General features: G+C 41.5%; 1 long non-coding RNA gene across 1 annotated transcript; it reads right to left on the reverse strand.

Annotated features, from left to right (window-relative positions):
* Positions 1–552: 552 nt before the first annotated feature.
* Positions 553–13,338, reverse strand: LOC115141074 (uncharacterized). Its single transcript, XR_003865323.2, has 3 exons — positions 13,171–13,338; positions 6,950–7,196; positions 553–3,142 (listed from the first exon to the last, which is right to left on the reverse strand). It is a non-coding gene; the product is annotated as an uncharacterized LOC115141074 (long non-coding RNA).
* Positions 13,339–22,839: the final 9,501 nt, after the last annotated feature.

The following is a 22,839-nucleotide window of genomic DNA, read 5'->3' on the forward strand; positions in this document are numbered from 1 at the left end:
TGCCAGTGTTGGCACATTTGCCATATGTGGTGTCAGACATCTCAGGGGGACGGTACACTGTGACATGCAGTACACAGAGGACTACACACCTGAGTAGGGTTGTGTGTGTGTGCGTGTGTGCATGTGTGCGTGTGTGCGTGCGTGTGTGTGTATTGAGTTTTTTTTGCCCTTGAGTCTTTGAGTTCTTTGTGTTGAGTAAAATAAAATAAATGAGAGCAATTGTGGATTGCATTTACAAAAAAATCCATCTCAATTATGTATTGAATTGGAATTTTACTTTTTAGATTTGACTTTTTATCACAATTATTATGATTATTGTGATCTCAAGTAGCTCAACACTAAACATATAAGATCCTTAGCCCTGTGGAATTTGGCAATGGAATCTTCCAGTCCTGGCTCTGAGTTAACAGTAAATCGGCTAACAGCTTCAAAGTAGGGCAAGTATGTCTTGTGATATTCTGTCACTGATTTTCTTTCATCCACCTTGTCTTCTTACATGCCAATAGATTCATGACGATGGACAGAAATAGAACAAAACGGTTGTTTTCTGTTTTTGTTTTCAATGTAAACTTTTATTACTAATCCGTGACAAGACCGTTTGTTTTTCATACAAAGGCACACGTGGTTCATTCATTCATTCATTCTAGCATTACATAATACATATTAGACTGCATATAACAAACAACACCGGTTTTGCTTAAAAATATCTGAATAGACATTTCATCTTGGTGCAAAACAAAACAAGAAACATATCATTATTGAATAACTTCAGCGACCACAATTTGTTCAACGTATTACTTATTTTTTTAAATTTCAAGCTTATCCAGGCAGATAAGTAATACTATAGCATTGTGATTATCAAAATAATACATTTACAAATTCAGACCAACTCAAACTCAACTCAATTGTACAAGCACCCGAATAGATTGTTAAAGAAAATACTTCAAAGATTTGCATAGATTATCAATTGGAATAACAATATGGCACTTTCTGAAAATGTATATAAAACAAACTAGTCTATGATAGTGCTTGCATTATTGCATTTGCTCGCATGTGTATTGTGTGTGTGTGTGTGTATTGTGTGTGTGTGTGTTTGTGTGTGTGTGTGTGCGTGTGTGTGTGTGTGCGTGTATGCGATAATGTCAAGGACAGGAAATGAAGGAAGCCTTTGAAATCTCTATATTTATCATGTCTTACTCTAAAGTACCTTGTATTACGCTGATGTGGTTTGCTAGGGAAAGCCAGGCTTTGCATTCAAAGCCTACTTGGAAAGCTTTAGTGGTTTAGTATGTTCTGCCAGTGCAGCCTAGCTTACTCCCTATAAACCGCACTGCTGATCAAACAGAGCTCTGCCATCAAGAATATTAGATGTGTAATTCCTACACTGATTTGCATTGGCAGAGGTTTAGGGCCAGCATATTCAATTCTGTTATTGAAAAATTAAAACTAAAATGTCTCTCCACAATTTGTTTTATAAATCAAATGTGTTATGTTCATCTGTAATGTCTAACTTTTCTCTCTCTCTCTCTCTCTCTCTCTCACTTTCTCTCTCTCTCTCACACACACACACACACACACACACACACACACACACACACACACACACACACACACACACACACACACACACACACACACACACACACACACACACACACATACAGCCTAAATTGGCAGATTGAGTGTAAAAAAAAACTACACTGTGAGAGAGAACTGAATAAACAGCATAATATTTCATGAGATTGTTCGGCCAAAAATAATCCAGTTTACGGCTTGCCCAATATATTTGGTACCAAAAACAGTTGCATAGAGTATAAAGACAACAGCTCTCCCATTCGCCTGTGTGTCATGTGACACACGGAGCCATCTAATCGCAGTGCAGTATTCTTCACTGCTGCCGTGGGTCTCACATTCATGTATCTGTCAGTCATAGCAACTAGTAAATAATAAAACAAACATGAAAATGGGCTAAAATTCTAACCGTAATGATCTAGGTAGGTCTATGTTATTTATACAGCTTGTTATACAACATTCCCATGCAACACCATTGACTCTATTCATACATTGTTATTTACTTCAAATTAAAGTAGTAGTAGTAGTAGTAGTAGTAGTAGTAAAGTGCTCTATGCTATTATATAAATGTTTGCACTTAAGAATCTGTATTGCAAGGAACATTTCCTCCCATGTAACATACACTGAGTGTACAAAACATTTAAGGACACCTTCCTACTATTGAGTTGCAGCCTCAATTCGTCTGGGCATGGGACTCTACAAGGTGTTGAAGAGCGTTCAACAGGGATGCTGGCCCATGTTGACACCAATACTTCCCACAGTTGTGTCAAGTTGGCTGGATGTCCTTTGGCTGTTGGACCATTCTTGATACACACAGGAAACTGTTAAGTGTGAAAAACCCAGCAGTGTTGCAGTTCTTGACACAAACCGGTGTGCCTGGCACCTACTACCATACCCTGTTCAAAGACACGTACATTTTTTTGTCTTGCCCATTCACCCTCTGAATGGCACACACACAATCCATGTCTCAATTTTCTCAAGGCTTAAAAATCCTTCTTTAACCTGTCTCCTCCCCTTCATCTACACTGATTGAAGTGGATTTAACAAGTGACATCAATAAGGGATCATAGCTTTCACCTGGATTCACCTGGTCAGTCTGTCATGGAAAGAGCAGGTGTTCTTAATGTTTTGTGTAGATGTTATTGAGGCTGCAAGCAAATACTGTAGGGACACAGCACATGTAATGTATCTCATTCATAGCCCAGTGTATCCAAGAATCACTGCTTCTCTGTTCATCTTGGATCCTGAGATATTTGCTCTTGTTTTCCACGCCACCAACCCACTTTCGTATTGGCTTAAGAAAGGAAACAAAACCAATCCAGATTGGCCCTTGCTGGATAACAAAACCCAGGCCGGAAGTCTTACCACACGTCAGAGGCAGCTAAAGTGCTCTGATGCTCAAATGTTGGGGCACAAGTCGGAGTATAGTGGACAAACATTGTTGTAATGGGCCTGTTCCATTGCAAATACTAGGGATGGGTTGGTAGTTTGTGGGCAACTTTTCTTCTCCCAATGGATTACTGCTCGCTGTTCTTTCTGCCTTCTATCAGTGTTCTGGACCATTATTTGCCTGGAGGGGGGAGAAAATGTATGTTAGAAGCAGGGGTTGGAACCCAAATTATTTTCCAATCGTTCCTGAACAGAACCCTTATATTATTTGTTTCGTTCCAGTGTTCCGGCCAGCATAATAAAGTCCTGAACCGGTTGAAGAAGAAAAAAGTAGTGGTTCATATAGTTTTTTAAACCTTTTTAATATTTTTAATTTGTGAAATCGACATCGTTTTTAAATTTAGCTAATTATTTTACCTCACCAATTAGCACGGATAGATCATCTTGCTATGGAACAGGTAGGCTAGTTGTTTGCATGTTTAATTGGTCAGAGATGATGCGACTGACGTTTCACAGGTGGGGAGAGTGCGAGATTAAGCGGTGGACATGGAGGAACATGGTTTGAAGCGCTGAGCATCATGACATGAATTGGGAGTGTGTATAGGCTATTACTAGCATCAGAACTGAATTGCAGAATTATATACTAGACATTAGGAATATTTTTGGAACAATTATTCATTATTCACCAGTTCTCAAGATTTGAAAATAACAGTTCTGTTCCGGAACACTAGAGATCCTAACAAACTCAAAATAAAGCCAGTACATTATGTGTTCAAATATTTCCTAGTGAACGGCCAGTCTCTTTCATATAGCAAAAACCATCCGGGAGTTTCTGACAAGTGGCCTTAGGTGCGCCTGGTCTGGTTGTAGCTGAGGTAAGCCCGGCTCTGTGTGCCGGGCGCAGACTGCCAGCTAGCCAAGGGGATTGAGGATGAAGTTGAAAGGCACTGCCGGGAGCCTGGTACGCTAAGGGGCCATAATGCAAAGAGGAAGCATGTGACACACCCTAAGCTGTAGGAGCTGAGACTGAGGGACTTCTGAGAGCTGGGGGCCCTTTTATTTTAGAGCCACTCAGACAAGCAACTTAAAATCTTACCCAAGGGTCATAGAGTACATAGAGAACCAGCCATGATGTTTGTGGTTGTCTGGTTTCAAAACTACAATGGGTAGAGCCAGCATGCTAACTAGCTAGCATCATGTTAGCCATATTAACTATGAGCTAGAATCATGTTAGCCATATTAGCTATTACCCAGAATCATGTTAGCCATGCCAGATAGCATCTCGTTAGAAGTTTAATATGTACTGTATGTCAATAGGCTAACTACAAGTAAAGGAAGGACATTTCCAATGAAATGCAAAATGAGACAGAAGGGGTGTCACAAAAGCGGTTTAGGGTATTGGTGTCGGTTTGAGTTATTGGGAAGCATGGTCTTGTTTTTGTTGAGTGGCCTATGGTGAATGAGCTAGTTAATGGTAAATTTACAACCCCAGCATGTGGGCCAATAAAACAAGGGGGACAGGGGGACATACAGGACGATGAGAATGATTGTGAGAGGGGGGGAAGAGGGAGAGAGTAGAGTGGAGGACGCTGGTAATTAAGAGTCTAAGGGAGTGTGAGAGGGGACACACACTGCTCAGAGCAAACTTTGTGCATGGAATCCTCACTCTTATTTATGCACCCTGTCTATTCTCCCCTCCCTTCTACCCTTTATCTTCTTCCTGGCCTTTCCTCTCTCTCCATTCACTTGTCTCACCCTCTGAATGAATAGTCACAGCTCTGTGGTGTCCCCCCACCGTACACCCCTTAAACTACCCCTCCAGCTCAGTCTTGAATAGGGAGTCGAATTGAGCAAACAGTCAGCCTGTCAGCTCAATAGGAGGTCTGGCCGTGAACTTCAAGTCCTTCCCAGGCCCCCATCGTCACACTGGGGAGAGAAGCAGGGAGTTGGGAGGGAGGTGTGGGCTTGGGGGGCTGTGGGGAGACAGGAGGAAGGGGGTGAGTGGGAGCCACAGACACAGACAGACTTTAGGGGGGCCCCTACATGCCAATATTGGGGGGACCTCTGCCTGCCACAGAAGTTCCCAAGACTGGAGCTTTCGCTGGAGCTATGGGGGAGGGTGCTCCATGTCCCAGCTGCCTCGCCCCACCCCCTAGTCTAGGCAGGAGGGGTGTGTGCAGACGGGACAGTGTCTGCCCCCTGCCCAAACTCCAGGCCTCCAGACCCGCACACTCAGACGCAAGCTGCTGACTGTGCCCACCCACCCCCTCGACTCGCCTCGCTCCCAGCCCGCACAGGCCACACATCATCTCATTACCCAACGCCAGCCACTCTACTGTCTACTGTTTGTATTGTTTTGGGCTCTGCATAATTTACACAGTAAATTGAGAATGGCCCTGGCCCCTGCTCAATCTACCACCTGTTCACAGAGACTGCCCGTGATTAGTGGGTTTGCATTAGATTAGACACTGTTACTACTAAGATTCTCATGCGATGTTTTGTTAGACTTGGCTCCCCAACATAGAAACTTTGAATGTTTTTGGTTTTGTCAGGATTTTTTTCTATCTCCACATTTGGCTTAATCAGCTGCTATAGTTTACTTGAATATCCTTAATAGATTCTTTATGTCTAGTCCTAACAGCAATGTCTCTGTAGACCTCATGCAGCGGAACACCTTGGTGGGCTTGGCGACGAGACAGACTTAATAGCATTCTAGTGTTTCACCGTCCATATGCATGGGTAGTAACTCAGTAGCCTATCCATTAGCAATGCTCTGGCACTGTACAGTATCTTGGAGGTAGCACTGTCTCGACCTCCAGTACGCAGACACAAACAAAGGGAGTTCTCTCCGTGAGGCACGGACAATGGCACACATTGTTTACCGGCTGCCTTATTTAATAGGACCCAGCCGACTCTAATTGGTGTTTTGGTTATTAAGCGGTTTTTAAACTTGCAGCTCTCTGCTCGGAATAAAGGAGTCGCTACAACAAGCTAGTTTAGGAGAACAATACATGACTTGTCTCAGCACCAACTCCCCCAAAACCTTACCCACCAACACAAAGACAGCTTTCCTCCACTGAGAGCTCGCTATCATACTCTCATTCGGCCTCTACCTTTCTCGCTCCCTCTCTCTGTCTCTCAACCACACTCGCTCTCTCCTGGTCCCTTTCTCTCTGTGTTTGGTGTTGTACTGCAGTCTCCGTCCGAGTAGCATACGCTGGCTCATGGGCGTCACAGTTTTCTCCTTTATAGATATGCTCTGAACTGCTTTTAACATTTTTAACTAAACCGTCATTAGTGTAAATGTTTACATGTCAGCAAATTAGGATTATTAATGACAAAAATGGAATGATAAGATTTGGTGAAAATAAATATTGCAAAAAGCGGACTGTCTCTTTGATTACTATTGATAATAAGAATAGTGTTGTAAGTCGCTCTGGATAAGAGCGTCTGCTAAATGACTTAAATGTAAATGTAAATGATGATGATATAATATAGCCCTAGCTAATATTTGTTAATAGTCTCTGGGTGTAACTATCTTGTGTAATATGCTAAATGTTGAACATTCATGTCTCAGATATTCTGACCAGGGAATACGGCCCGCGTATTTCAACCAAAATGGCAGCCGTCGCCATGTCGGGCATGTGTGTGAAGAGGATGGCACAACAACTCCTAAATGGGAAGGAAACTGGGCTGTTCAGAGCACAGATGCCCACTGAATGCCTCCTGAGAGAGAGCGAGAGCAAGGAGTGATTTAATTCAAGCACACACACAAAAACCCCAGCCTGCCCCCCCCCCCCCCCCCATCAACGCGTCCCGTGATTTCTGCAATTAGCAAACACATCTGGGGTGCTTAAAGGCAAGGCCAGCCTGGCAGAGGGAGGGAGCGAGAGAGAAGGGAGGGTCCGGAGGAGAAGGAAAGGATGGGGTGGTGGTGGTGTTGTGAAGGCATGATGCAGCATGGCGGGTGCAGGACTGTTATTGTTACCTGCTCTCTCTGGTCCTCACTTCCATTTCATGCCAGCGAGCGTCGTCCTAAGATGGTGGCGTGGGCTACGTCTCGCGGTACAGGAGAATGGGGAAGGCAGCTGAGGATGAAGCGAGGGAGGGGAGAAGGGGAGAGGCGATACGGAGGAGGGCGAGAAGAGGGAGTCAGAGTCAACAGCAACCTCTCATCCTCTCCCTGTTTTTCCAGCCTCATTTTGCCAGCATTCTGTCACGGTGGTGTTGGTAGTCTGCACAAAATATAAGAATAGGGAAAGAGATGAGGCAAAAAGAGAAAATGTGAGTATGTGGTTTAACCAGCCGAGATACACATACATGCATATGTATGTATACACGCACCCACACATGTCTTTTCTCATGGTACAGTCTGTCCCTGAGCATGCAAATGACTTTCATTATGCAAATGCATGCAAATCAGATCCAACCATCTGAGAATCAAGCCTGGGAAGAAAAAAAATTGACACAGAGATTGAATGAAAGAATGAAAGAGAAAAAGAACAGGGGGGGGGAATCCTTTTGAGTGGCAGGAGGCGGTAAGTCAGGTAAATGGTATGTGGAGGAACAACGGTGGCCCAAATTGGACAAACAAGATTACCTTTTGTATTATGAAGATGACTTATCTTTTTTCTGTGACTGCACTGTATTTTAACATCATGCTTGATATCATACAAGTTTCACATGAAGTTAAGTTCAGACTCACATTATCTGCAATAGTAAGCAAGGAGATTGCTCCAGCTAACATAGGCTTTTCAGCCATTCCACAATGTCTTCACTTTCATTCAAGGACGCAACAAGGACTTGAGCTCCGTTATTGAAAAAAACACATGAATTTCACATGTGATCACGTGATCTTATGTGAAGTTAATGTGATAACATGGCCAACATGTAAAAGCAATATGTGATAACATGAAACTACACGTGAAAACATGGTCTCGTGAAAGAAATGTGACAACATGGGGATGCAACATTTTTGAACGTTTTTCACGTGAAACTGCAAATTTCACATGTTGCTTTTACTACAATTCACGTGAGGTGAAAACCTGTTATTCTCCACACGTGAAAAGGTATTGTAAATGTAAACATGTGAACATATGGTTTCACATGTGAACAACTAACCTCACTTGTCTCTTTTCATGTTTATTTTTGTAAAGGTATTGGAGATTTAAGGTAAGCGGTACACTAAAATAGTGTAATACTGTATATTTAATCAATATGATGACATTTGATGACGTAGTGCTGACTTTTCAATATGAAGCACCTGGGATTTGAAATGACACTCTCTATATTTGGAGTACGCTGGTCTTTCTGCTGTGTCACAAAGTCTGTAGTATTCACAGAAGTCCTCTACAGATTAATTACCTACAATGCATCTCTGAAATTAGCAAAAAAAGTGCCATCTGCGCTGCTATTTTAGTTCTAAATTAACCTGACTATTATCTCATCATTGATTTCCTTTAATTCTTTCATCAATTTGGGTGTTTTCTGTATAGTTGTCTAACGTTGGTGGGGCATATTATTCACTCTGTCCTGAATCACTATGATAAATATAATGGTGTATTATTAACAAAGCTGAGATTTACTTTGAAGTACAAAGTGTAGGAATAGAGGTGAAATCAGTTACTGACACAGACACAGTGGTGTAGAAAGGAATATTGTACGTAATGCCGTGAACCAAGAGGTTGTGAGTTCATATCCCAGGTGAGGACATGTTAAATAATAATTACTGTATAAATAAACATACACAATGTAATCATTTGTGTCAAATATGTCAATTGAAAACACTGTGACTGTGGGACCTTTTGTTTGCAGGGCATCACCTATGTAATCATGTGAAATATCCCCACATGTACTGTAAGTCGTTCCAAAACCACATGAAAGGTTATGTGAAAATATAATATCATACACTGGGAGGAAGGCTGTGACCTAGAAGGGGATTGCTGTCCGAAATATGGTGTTGGAGTCACAGATGGTTGGCTGTATGAGATCAAATGTTGTGAAACTTCATCATAACAAAGACAACAATGGTACAGTATCAACATGCTAGGTTGATGAAGAGGTTGCTGAAGAGGTTGCTGAAGCAATTGTATATAGTCAAACATATTGTAGTGGTGCTTTTCTATGTCATTCTCCGGCCAAGCTACACATGCAAGTAGCCCAAGAGCTACAAACTAACTTCACCAATCTGGGTTGGAATCTATTAACTAGCTACCAGCCTAGCCTATACATGACATTTGGTCAACCAACGAGCAGACTAATCGGGGAGGAGAGAGCTGCTATTTGTTTTCACTCTCAGGCTAGAGGAAGGAGGCAGCTTTCGTTTCAGGGTGCCAGTAGGGACACACTATTTTGTAGGCTGTAATAGGGGAGTAGGGATAGAGGTGAAGGGAAGGGGTTTGGGAGTATGAGAGAGTAGGCTAGGAGGAAGGGAGGGGCAGTAGTAGAGGGGGTGGGGTACCACTGAATGGTGGCAAACCTCTCCTAATTGGCACTTGACATTTTTTTTGCCATTGGCACTAAAGTGGGCCGGCTTTCAAGCCAGCTCTGAGTCCTTGTTGGAAAAGTGCCATATGCAAATATGGCGAATGGGCTCCATTATGAAGCCTCTGATATTAACAGCTCAGGGAACAATGAAATTGTGTGCTTACTCTGGACTCGTAGGTGTGTGAGCGAGAACAAGACAATGGCTGCCAAAGCCGCTTCGGTCTGAACAGCCCCTTCACATGACGTTCTGACAAGTAATTTTACCAGAATGGCCTTCTGTGGACTGAGGCTCTGTCAGGCTCTGTCCAACAGCTTTATTCAAGACTGAAATAGTTTGTTTCAGTTTATGCAATACTTGCCCAACTCCTGAAAATGTAATCTTTCTCTTTTTGTTGAGAGGCTCTTTTTCCTAACTGTTAAAATATTCAGAAAATGATTTGCTTTTTTCTAAAAATGCATCCTATGTTAAAGCATTTCCAGTTGAGTACATTGTTCTAAATGCTAGAATGTATAGTGTTCTGTAATCCTTCTGATATTTCCCTATTTGGATTGTTTACCCTTCACTAGCTCCCTGGGGCAACAGTGGAGGGTGATCTAAACATAGCTCCTGTCTCCCTTTGGAGACTTCTTGGCAAATCAATGATGAATTGTAGCAAAACTGAGAAGTATTTTCAAAGACTGAGAAATGATAAGAGACTGATCTTGGACAGCTAGGCCAAACAAGCTCCCAGCACTAACTTCCAAGAGGAAACATATAAAGCAGATTGTCAAAGGCCGTAAAGCAGTTCCATCTTTATCTCCACACAAGTCGAAACTGTCAGGGAGGAAACAGAACAACGGGTCCAACAATAGCACCCACCTCCGGTGTGGTCCGAACCAAGTCAAAGTACACCTGTTACTGCTAAGTTACCAAACTTAATCTCCTTTGTCTGGGTGGGTCCATTAACTTCTGTAAACGCCTGAAATACATGAATTTCTCTGTGAGCGACAGGGAGGCGGGGGCCACTTTAGAAATGGCAAAGTCTGCCCCTCTGTACCAGCCCAACAGTGAAGCCATTTTCCAAACTCTGTTGGTGTGTTCTGTTGAGAAAAAAGAGGCAGAGAAAAGGGGGCAAGAATCACTGGGCCTTTTTCAGAAACCCGTCTGGCTGCTAGGACCCGGAGGTGCTGAAAGGGTGGTAAAGGAGCCCATTGTCTCCCTGTGACAAGTGGACTAGGTCTATTGACTGTAAAGTCTACTGGTGGGGGGCCGCCAGGGCCCGGCCACAATGCCTGTTTTTCTACTTGACACTTGGAGTCTAAATCTGCTTGCCTAGAGACTGAAAGCTAAGACAAATCCACTAAACCCTCCCTCTGCCTCCCTTCCTTTCTCCTCTCCCTCCCTCCATCCTTTCTCTTTACCCCCTCTCTCTTTCCCTCCCTCCACTCCAGACAGGGCTACAGTAGAGTCCCGGAGGATTTGTGGAACTCCTGTTTTTGTGCCATTTTCAGGCAGGCAGTGCAAAGGCTGTCTTTCCTCTGGGGTAGTGTTGCAAAATTCCAGGAACTTTCAATTAACTCCCTGGTGTTCCAGAAATCCTGGTTGGAAGATTCTGGTTTTCTTGCTTATTCCATCCTTACTCCGTGCAACCTCTAACCAGAAAGTTCCTGGAATTTTGCAAACCGTACTCTAGGGTCCCTAGCTAGTGTGGACTGTTTTTGATATGACTGTGCCACACACAGTCATCCCTGTTATCGCCACCAACAAAATAGCTGCACCAGTGCACGCACACACCTTTATGGGAATCTGTCACTGACTTCATATCATCTTATCTTCAAATAGTATTCATGCTTATCATACAAATTGTAGCTAATTGGAGAGAAAAAATATTTTTTTACTGCCTGAAAAATAAATACAAACTGGTGTCAGAAAGCTAATCTAACTTTGCTAAAATCTCTACCCATAAATGTTGTCAATCAATCAAATTTTACTTGCATAACACTTTGTAAAAGGCCAATTTGTCACATTAACAACCACAACGGCATGCATGTAGCTATACAACCACAGATAACAGCCAAGAACAGTTGTTGGGGCCTTGTTCCAGTTCCCCTGGATTCTTTCGTTGGTAATGACAGTAGCTAGCAAAAGAGACAAAGAGCCAGGTACCACTGTGCCACCGGAGGAGGTGACATCACAGCCTGTCACTTCCTGTCAAGGCCCTCGTCTCTCTCGTTCCCTCGCTGAGCCCTGAGCTCAAATGTCACACTCAGCACCTGCAATGCAGCATGCAGGAACCGCTGCATAACCCGCTAAAATTGACATTGTGAGTGTTGTTGCTATAGAAACGCTCCAACAGGAGTTTTAGTCTAGTCCGACATGCCATATTGGAGTAAGTATTGTGTTTGTTATCAAAGCAGAATTCAAAATGTATAAATTTAGCCGAGTAAATGTGATTAAACCCCTGTTTAGGCCATTAATCTCCAGATGAATAACGTGTTTTTCAAACATACTGGTGCTATAGTATACAATTTACTCTCCAATTTCTCTGTAATGTCTTGAAGCTATGGAAGGCTGATTTGGCCGAAAGACAGAAAAATCATACTGGAGGCCTCACTCGACATGATTCTTTTTCTAGTTGAAAAGAAATCAACATCATTGCCTTGATGACTGATTGAAGGTGTGAAGATCTGATTGACCAATTACTCCCCACTATTGGCTGAGGCCCGGATTGTTCCCTCTCTCATGGCTCTGTCACTGGGGGCAGTTTCCGGTTGATTGCACTCGGACCACTCCCCCACAGAGCCCCACACAGTGGCATTCAACAAGACCCATCAGGCCTTTCCACATGGTAGCACCTCATGCAATGGAGGCTTCGCCATGGCCCATTCACAACCAAGCCAACTGTCACCTCAAATCAAACACCCAAACAAAAGCAAAATCAAACACCTTCCCACATGAACGAAAGAGGGGGAGAAAACAAATAAACAACCATCTAGCTTAACAAGACTGGCCTCAAACAAATCTGTCCATTCGACTATGTGCTGGCAGGGGAGATGATCGTGGGATTAACTTAAAAAGTCCATTGTAAACTTCCACAATCCAAATAACGTATGACATTAGAGGCTATAATCAGCAACCATACTTTCTATTCATTTCACCTGTTTTCAGCCGAGTACAGAATTGCTACAGCAATAGGATGGTTACTTGCAGCTACTGACTGACCAATTTGTTAACCACTTCGGCAAAGTCCGCAGTCAGCACCATTCAGGTTGCCGTTGGTTCTTTGGGACCCGCCCACCACTGCTGGCCATGTGATCGTAAGGATAAGCCGCTGCGTGCAGCCCCACACAGAGGGATCAGGGGCTTATTAGATTACAAGTGATCCTGTTGGACCAACCGGGCTGCTAGGGACCAATGCCACCGGCCATGTACAAATATAAGGAAATATGTGTATGGCATTATGTGTATAGCTCATTATTTTTAGGGATCAATCTCAAAGAGATCAGGCTTTCCCAACTATATGGCTCAGGGGGAAATATCAAAAATTCTAATACTCAAAGATGTATATTTATAAGAAACTCAACAAATACTCAAACTCGCAAGTCTGCTGCTAAAATTCTCAGAGGCAATTGTGATATATTTGAGGCAATAACAGAGACCAGATAGTTGTAATTGTCAAGCGGCGTTAAAGAAGACACACACACACATAAACCTGTGCAATTGGATGACATCACACGACTTACTTGACTTTTTCTTCTGCCCCCATTGTCCTATGATGACGGCCATTTTTTTTGCTTGTTTTGCTGTGAATGGTAGAATGGGGTGGTGCATTATGGGGGATATGTGTTGGGGATCTTGATGCCTTTCAGGAGCGTAATGGGATTCTTGTTACTTTCGGTTATCTAGCTTTATGAAGAATGTACATCACTCATACAGCTAGATAACCAAAGATAACAACCAACCCCTAAGGCTGCCCATCCTCTTGTGCCACAGGTGATACGCAAGGGCCAGATTCTGACCTATAATTAGGAAAAATAGTGTTAACAATCAGAAAAATTAAGACTTTCATTTCCCTTTTCAAATTTAAGTGCACAGTGAGTAAACTGTATCAGTTCTATAGAGAGGTCTGGTCACGTTCATGCAGTACCTAAAATGTAAGAAATGCTGATTATTTTAAATGAATCAACATTCATCAAATGTGTACTTAACAGTTCACAAAAATACCAGAACCTCCTGACCCTCTGCTTAAAGTACTCATCAGCAATTGGCCACTTACTAACTGTAACATTTCCCTGCCAATCCGCCCTCACTGTTCTGCTGTTACAAAGCCTTTGATTGGACGGCCAGCCCGTAACATGGCAGCCAAAGCCTTGACTCCTCAAAGTCAAATAATCAGCGTGAGGCTTGATCAAAACACACAGGCTGGCGAACCAGTCCAAACTGGTTACGGCGCCAGTCTTCCCAGACCACACCTCTCCGCCCACCCCTATGGTGAGACAGTCTCTCACATGGACTGGCTCCATAGGAGGGTGATGGCTTCAAATGCCGCCCCCCACCATGTCCAAAATGTACTTTTTAATTTAAAGCTGTTTTACCGTAAGATACAGAGAGAAAGGTTTGCCTCTTGCGTTTGCATATATATCAGAGATTCCACAGTAAATTGGGGAGGGCAGGTTCAAGGTTGGGGTCAGAATTATGCACAAAAGCACAAACACACACAAGTGCAAACCTACACACACACACACACACACACACAGAGTACACACATTTCTGGCACATGGCACAAGGGCCAATTAAAAGCTTTTCTTTGTGCCCAGCCCAACAACGAGGCTCCTCCCATCTATACATGTTCTAATGACTGACAGGAGATAGATGGAGGGAGAGAGAGAAAGACAGAGAACATTCTCCCCTTTAGTGTACACATCTTTACCTGTAGTCTCACACTGTTGGCAGACAACACATCCTCTCCTTACTGTCAGCTAGGACAAGGATTCAAGCTTCAAAATGTCTTATTTTTGTTCATAATCTACCAGTCACCATAAGGATTTCTAATCACCTTTATCATTTCTTATTACAGTATGCTACACAAGGATAAAACAAGGCTCTTTCAAAGCATCCGCACTCGCAAACATGCATATTCCATACAGTGTTATGCACATACACCCATGCACGCACACACACACAAACATGTGCAAACCAAACAAAAGCATGCACACATGCTGGAAATAGGAATGCCACTACCTTTCCTGAAAAAGTGACTATTCACTCAGGAAGGTATTTCTTCCTGCCAAGGACAAAATGCCATCAAAAAAAAAAAAAAATACTGATGCAGTTACAGAATTGTCCTGATATCTACGTGTTTTTTGTCAGAGAGAGAATTGACATGTTCCAATATCAATATCAAGAAATTATATCTGACATAGATATTGGATAAACTTTGTTTAAATAGTGAGACTTGATTATATAAGCATAAAGGGTTATCAATACATCTATCTCAGTTGTTCATTTGTGCTATTTATTGGCACAGCCAATAACTTGATTGTACATATATACATAATGCATGAAATTCTTTTGAATTATACTGTCCCGTGTTTAATATTTGAAATCCAACTAAATAATAATAATAATTGACTGTTTTTGTGACACTGTGCACAGTATGTGAGACAGTTGTGTGAATAGATATATTTTTTAAATTGCTAAGTTATTATATAATATAAATAGTTATAATACTACCACAAACTATAAGTAGCATTATATTCTCAACATTATATTGAAAACAATCAAAAACATGTATTTATTTTCAAGAAATTACATTTACCATGAGAGTTTGAATTGGAAAGTTTTAAAAAAATTATCCTATTTTATTAATCAATATTATTATTATTAATATTATTGTCATTATTATTGTTTTTATTATACTGTGCAAATTCCAAATAGTTTGATACGCAGTTGCGACGTTTCCTTCTGATATTGTCAATGCATTTGACCAACTTTATTTCAAGTAATAATAATATACATTATTTAAGGAAAATAAAGTAAGAAAGAATATGTTTCATATTAGGCCTACATTGTGCCAGGTAAGATTACAAAGAACTCACACTGCGCAACAGTAACGAAGCTCACCTCGATTCAGCACCACAACAGTGGACAGCGGCCTTGTCTCTTAGTAGCCTTCAGTGCCAGGATTTCAACACCACTATACCGTATCAAAATCCCCGATAAGCATATTAACTATCATACAATCAGTTTGTTAAAAATAACTGCATTTGTCTTCTTGTTTTAACAGTAAACCTAGGCCTACCCCTTGGTAAATTCAGATAGGCCTATACGGCGCAGTAACGTGCCAGGGAGAGATCCGGTTCGACTGTCTATTGCTGCATCTTGCCAACCTCATAATTGTCAAGGGGTATAACTCATTCAACCATTCATTCATCATTCATTCAAACAAACCTAACCACTCCTCGTCATTGGATAAGACGTTGGCGACGTCCTTCAAATTGATCCTTGGGAATAATTGAAGCGCACAGGGATAGGCTGCATTGAAAATGTTTGATGAAGCAATACACAATGCACATATTTTCTGTAGATGTATTTTAGGTACAAATAACGTAGTTACAGCTTTATAATAAAGTGATCAATGTATGACATTGAGATATGACGTGAATCGATGTAATTCAATCCAACCTGATCCGTAATTTATATGCACATTGCTGTTGCTTGGGTCTCAATTCTTATACTAAATGTTCATCATATGTAATTGGCGCGGTCCATGCAATCTGTTGGCAGAGGGCCTAAACTACAGTAGCCTACCGCTGCACACTGGAACCTTGTGGAGTCATAATTCCAACAGCGTTCACTGCTACGAAAAAAATGACGAGCTTGACAAGTATGAACGCAAAGCTGTAGATATGCAGTAAAATAACATTTCATTTCTGTATTCTCTTGTGAAATTATGATTGATTGATACAGTATTAATATCCATAGGCTTAGTCAATTTGTAATACTTTATTAACTATTGACTCGAATTTACTACGTTTTCAACGGGCACTCTTATGAACAAATTATATCATATAGGCTAATTTAATAACAAAAGGTCAGTGCTATCGAGGATCCTTGGGACATCCCTACCCTAAACCCTAACCTTAACCATATCAATAACCATAACCCTAACCATAACCCTTACCATAACCATTTCGACTCCAACGGGGTATGGACGTTTCAAGGATCCCGGATAGCATGTACTACAAAAAATGACGATTTTAGCAAAACACGTCCTACAATGTCTCTTCCATTTGGATTTTGTGCAAGTGATTTAACTGAGTTAAAGTGAACAATGTCTAAGCCATACCTTCCCAGTTATTAAAACTGTAAGGGAGTGTGGTGTATTTATATTACCTATGCCATCTGCTCTGTTGCGCCTATATGTCTCTCCATTGAATCCTGAAAAAACAAAAAACAAGAAACGCTTATTTTCCAATCCAACTGCAGTCCTATGGTAACTGTTCGGTTTAAGTCAACAATTACAAAAACACAGTCTCGTTTGAACTGAGTATATGACTTGTTTTATTGTGCCTACAGACAGGTACGAAGCCTCAAGCCTGCATCTGACCCTCTAGATATGACGTTGAGGCGACATAAAACCATTACATGGTTCAATATAGTGGGCTAAAATTCACGAGAGTGTTGTTATGTAATCTACCTGTATAAAGGCACCTGAGCTAGATAGGTACCCGAGTCTAGAGGTAGGACACGCCCCAGATGACATCTCCAAAAGCACCGTAAAGACATATAGGCAATAGGCAGATCGATTTTTAGACAAGGCCTTCAACAATACTCGTAAAAAACCGAGTCAGACCTACATAACGCACAACCCACAATCCTGCTAAATGCTTGGGAGAAATGTACAGATTAAATTATTTGCAATTTAGTAAAGAAAACACGCACGTTTATGGATAGAATGTCACCAGATGTAGCACGACCTATAAAACCCAACCAAACAACAACCTGGCTGTGCAAAACCAATTCACTTTTTGATCTTAGGCCGCAAAATACAAGCGTTACATTTCATATAATTCTGCAGTCTCTTTATTTACACATCATACCATGGCCTATGACAACTAATGTGTACGCAATCTGCTACTGCACATTATTAACGTATATATAGTACTACTTCACAAAGCATAATGGAGGTACATATCAATGGTCTATGCTCCAATAATGTGCACACGTGTGCTCAGAAGGCCGCCTATTCGGCGTGCACGTGCGGATTGGATGGCCTTGTGATTCCCCATCTACCCGCTATAGGTGTGAGCAGCTGTACTTTATACTATTGCTATTAATCATTTTCATAGTCTGGACTCGAATCTCAATTGATCAACTGATCGAGGCCTAACCTACATTTCGAATAGACGACTTTTCCTTAAAACTATAGAAATGTAATAATAGGCTACATTATTGTGATGCATATGGAACCTTGCCGTGTGAGGGGCATGGTTAGTCTACTCCATAGTGCGTAATGGAGGTCGTTATCAAGAACCCTTAGCCTGAGATTGCTCATTTCCCATCTTTCTTTGTTTTCTCAAAATGATTCAACTAGAATAGGTGAAGTGTTGGGTGTAATGAAGGAGAGAGCTGTATCGTATCTAATGCATTGTAAGCCTGACCTTTCGGTCATTAAATTCAAGTGAGACCACATCCAAAATTGAGGATATATCGAAATGGTTGTTTCCATATGCTACAAACATAATTTCAACCTACAAAATTAAACAAGCTGTAATGGATAGGCTAGTTGTTGTTTTTTGTCTTGTAGGATACCTAATGTGCGGATACCATTCAATATAAATTATCATACACAATCTTCAAATGAGCATAAACATTTCAATTGATAGCCTATTCGATTGATACAGGACAACCGGTGCCAAAGACGCCTATATCGCGCCCGATATTGCACGAGTCGCATAGAGTGAGTGCCAAACCCACCAGGATAAAATGATGCGCTAGCGTGTTCTTTTATTTGTTATGTTTTATGCTATACATGCATGCAAAATTTCGACTGCGTTGTCCGCATCCGCGTCAATAGCACGCAACAGAACATACATTTTCTAATCATATATGCCATACTCACCCCGGTGTCTGCCAGCCACGGTTACAAACGCTCTCCACAACAATCAACCGAGCGAGTCAAGAGATGTAGAATAACTGAGCGCTTGTAGGTTGGCTCGCGCCTGGTCTTGAGCTTCATGGCTGCAGCTCGCTGTGACGTCGCGCTGGCCCCATCCATTCATCTTTTCGCGGCCGGGTCCCCCCTTGTTTATAATCGAGATTATTTCCCATAGAGATGGTGTTCGCCTCCCCCCGCTGAGAGCGAAGTGAACTGTTCGCTGTGCCTCGCGCTCGCCATTCCTCTTGTACAATGCATATGAACTTAAACATGCCTGCCAAAAAGCATATAGCATCGCCAAGACCCTCCCCTTATGACACGACAGTAGGGGCCTCTTTGACACGATGCAGCTCTATTGTGTCCCCTACCTCTGAAATTAAGAAAACGGGCTGCGCTATGAATATGTTCAACATCTCTCCCACCCATGGTTTTGTATAACCGTAAATGTTATCGCCCTCAAGAGTGCACGTGTCCAAGATATTCGTCTCAAATAGGCTAGGCTAATACAATCCTTTACGTCTGTTCATGGCGTCCATTTTCTTGTGATTTCATGCCAAAGTTATGAGGATGAGTTTATATGAATCAGTGATATGGGCTTCAAAACTCCCATTGGGATACACTTCAAATATTGAGTGAAATAACTCTATTGCTTTGTGAAAGTCTAAAAAGTTTGGCATGACTGGTTGGAGAGAGTTTTAGACCCTGGCTCCTGTGGGAGTATATGAATTCCATGTAATCTTGTCTAGTTACCAATATTCGTTTGACGTGAAGGCCCCTGCGACTATGGACTAACTCCTGCGCCTGAATCAAGTGCGCGCATTCCCCATTCCCTTTGTCTGTCTCTTTTGATACAGAAGACTCGTGGAATGTGACCACTGGATCGCCAGGGTGAGACCGTGCAAATCAACTTTTACCGTCAGCAACGAGTCCAGACCAGCAGACAAGGGCCAAGAAAGGGGTCTAGGTCGTTTGATTATCATAATAATCAGATCGTGGGGATGAAAATCTCCTTTGAATAAATTACTTATTCAATAGGAGGTTCGACTGCCAAAGAGACAACTTTGTCAGCCACAGTTGTTGTTGGTTTCAGTGTTCAGGGGTCCCCATTTCTTTCTCTCCACATTTTGGACGCTTTCCTAGTGATCAAACTATAAATACGGCTACTGTTTCTTTCCCGGGCTTAGCTTGGTAAGCTTTATTTCTTCTCTCAAGCGCACAACGATGTACAGGTTACCAAGGGCAAGCCTAAAACCGTCCTTTTTGTAGCGGCTAATGGGCTCTGGGTTGGGACAATGGCTTCGTTTCCCCCCAGCGACCGCATGATGGGAACCCGGGACCGTGGTGGACAAGAGATATTGTTCAGAAATGTATGATGGCAATTTGCACGTCCCAAGTTCATTATCACTCGTCAGGCAACTCTAGCATGCCCCCCCCCCCCCCACCTCCCCGCAGTACAGCCTCACTGTTTGCACATTTTAGACTAAAACCACAAAAAAAGGTTACACTCTTCTTATACGGGCCTATTAGTAGTAACATATTTTAGGCTAACATTTATGAGGAATAATGTCATGCGTCATTACTTAATTACGCCATAAATCGAATACGTCCTGTAGTGCTCATTCTGTGATGTACTACTGATTGGTTTAATCACTTTTTTTCTTGAACAGCTCCCTGTGAAAATCTAGGCTATCAGTTTAGGCAACACCCATATTTTGGCTAGTAAATGCTGTGGTAAATACACAATGTCATCATGCGTAACTTTACATTCGTGGACTTCACGCATTGGTTAACAAAATGGAATATGAGGGAGGATTTTGATTATGAACTTATTTTGTGTAACACCACACCTGACATAACAATTATGTGAAGGAAAAAAGCACTTGTTATGTCATCCAGATTCCGTGCACCCATAGACTATGGTATCCTTCTTCATTTGATTCTGGTAATAGTTTGAGATTAAGATTTAGAACATCTTTATTGTCCCATTAGGCATATTGCAACAAAAACCCAAACATACAAGGAAAACAGACATAGGCCTACATGAAAACATAAAACATGAAAACGTAAACCCTCTCTTGATGAACATGTGTGTGTAAGTGTGCGTAATGACAACCCGCATGAGATGCTTCTAGTGAAGCAATAGCCTCATACTCACCTATGGCTGAGCATGGAAACGTGTTGATTTAGACGCACTTTGGGCATTATGCAAACCTGATCCATTCGTATCTATGCACATTTCAGACTTAAGCCATTGTGAGAGCGTCAAATAAAATGCTAAGACAATGTTTCATTTTGCATTGGTTTGAACGTAAGTTACAGAGCCAAAGTCTTATCCACTCTTTTTCACGAATAGCTCCGCACATATACAGTGAGGCCTCATGTAGCAAAATTGCAAAGGTAAGACGTGGCACAACATTTATAAGAGCACCTTAATCTGCACAGTGAGAAATAAAAAGGAGATGAAGCAACCAAATTGAACAAATACCGACCATTGGTTTTTGTGGTTTTGTGGCCTAATTCCTCCAAATAACATATTCTTCTTATTCACACTTCAAGGCACATTATATTTTAGCCTGTAGGCTACGAGCCCAAACCAGCAGAGGTGTGTTTCCGGCAATAACAATGTTTGCCAGTGCAAGAGCTTGGGCTCAAAGGCACAGGTCACTCCCAATCCCTTTAGGGTGTGTACGCTATTTTTTAATTGAAATATGAGGCAATTATAAACTACAAGTGCAATGTAACTTTGATAATATTTGTGTGTGTGTGTGTGTATATGTGTGTGTGTGTGTGTGCGTGCGCGCGCGCGCGCGAGAGAGAGAGAAATACAGATATGTGGTATGGAAATTGAAAAAAACAATAACTCAATTGTTTTTAAACTTTGCATATAATGCTTTCACTCGTATTTATCAATTATTTTTAATAATGTCACATTTCCCCGATAAACAATCATATGTGTGTGGCTTGAAATTATGCGCTTTGCAATATATTTCCCATGTCCAATTTAGCTATTTCTAGTTTTCTCACCACTGCTAATAAATTGCCACCCTTGTCTTGGCAAGCTAGAACCTGAGACGTGCTTAGCAACTCAAAGCTCAACGATCTTTTGTCCCCCTAAATCTGGACATATTGTCAAGACTCCATGGGAGCCCATTGCGCGCACACACTCTTCTCGCGCCACACGAAACAATCCCTTCCCCCTACATCCTTCATCAACCGAGAGGAAGTTTTTACGTCAGGTATTTTAGAAACAAGGCGATAATCTATCGCCTACACATTTCTGTAACAGGGATATCAAATATGCCAATTGTAAATAGGCTACAAATGACACCTACATATATTCTTACCTTTACATTTACCGTAGGGCTGCACCTTTCCGCTTGCACTTCTTGATATACAACATTAAAAACAATCAACATGGAATCTGTTCTGGAATTGTGTGAATAAGCATTACGTTGAGAGACTTGCAACCGAGCGTTTCAGTAGTAGCGTACATGCCTCATGCAGATAAAAATACAAACTTGCAGGTCTACTTACAATTACAGTACATTTAGTTGGCCTACATTCTTTGGTATTAAGTGTAGGAATGTCTTATGAATAACAAAATAATCAAGGTCTGTTTATTGAAAAAGGTTTCCTGTAAACCATGCAGGAACAAAGATGGCGGGTTGAAAAATCGCACACGTAAGAGTCATTACGCCTGCAATTAAAAATAATTTGCATATGCTAATCAGTTAAAAATTCATCTTGACGCTCAATTGGAGAAGAGAAGGAGGCCCTTCGTGTGGATCAAAAGCAAAATCATAATATATTTTTGGTGCAATCGGTAAAGATAAGGTTTAGAAAGCATTAAGAATGAAAAATTGGCAATACATTTTACAGCAGGTTTTTCACTTCACTGCAGGTCTACTTATCAATGCACTTTAATGCACATTTGCACAAATACATAATATGCACACATGAAAAAATGTAGTCCAGGCCTATATTTCTGATGTCAGTGTGTGTTTAGTGTCTGTGTGTGTTCAAATTCCGAAAATGATTTCCTTATATGAGATAGAACAATCTAATGCATGTATATGGTCCCATTGCAATGGTGCATACGTTTAGTTCATGATTAATATCTTAAACAATGTTTATGGGCCATATACGTTATAGGCTATTAACAATCACAATGCATCTATTACATTTACATTTACATTTAAGTCATCTATTGTGGTTTTACAGGAGTGAGAGCGTTTTATTTCACTCCAAGTGT

This window comes from Oncorhynchus nerka, linkage group LG14 (genome assembly GCF_034236695.1).
Source record: "Oncorhynchus nerka isolate Pitt River linkage group LG14, Oner_Uvic_2.0, whole genome shotgun sequence".
NCBI lineage: Eukaryota > Metazoa > Chordata > Actinopteri > Salmoniformes > Salmonidae > Oncorhynchus > Oncorhynchus nerka.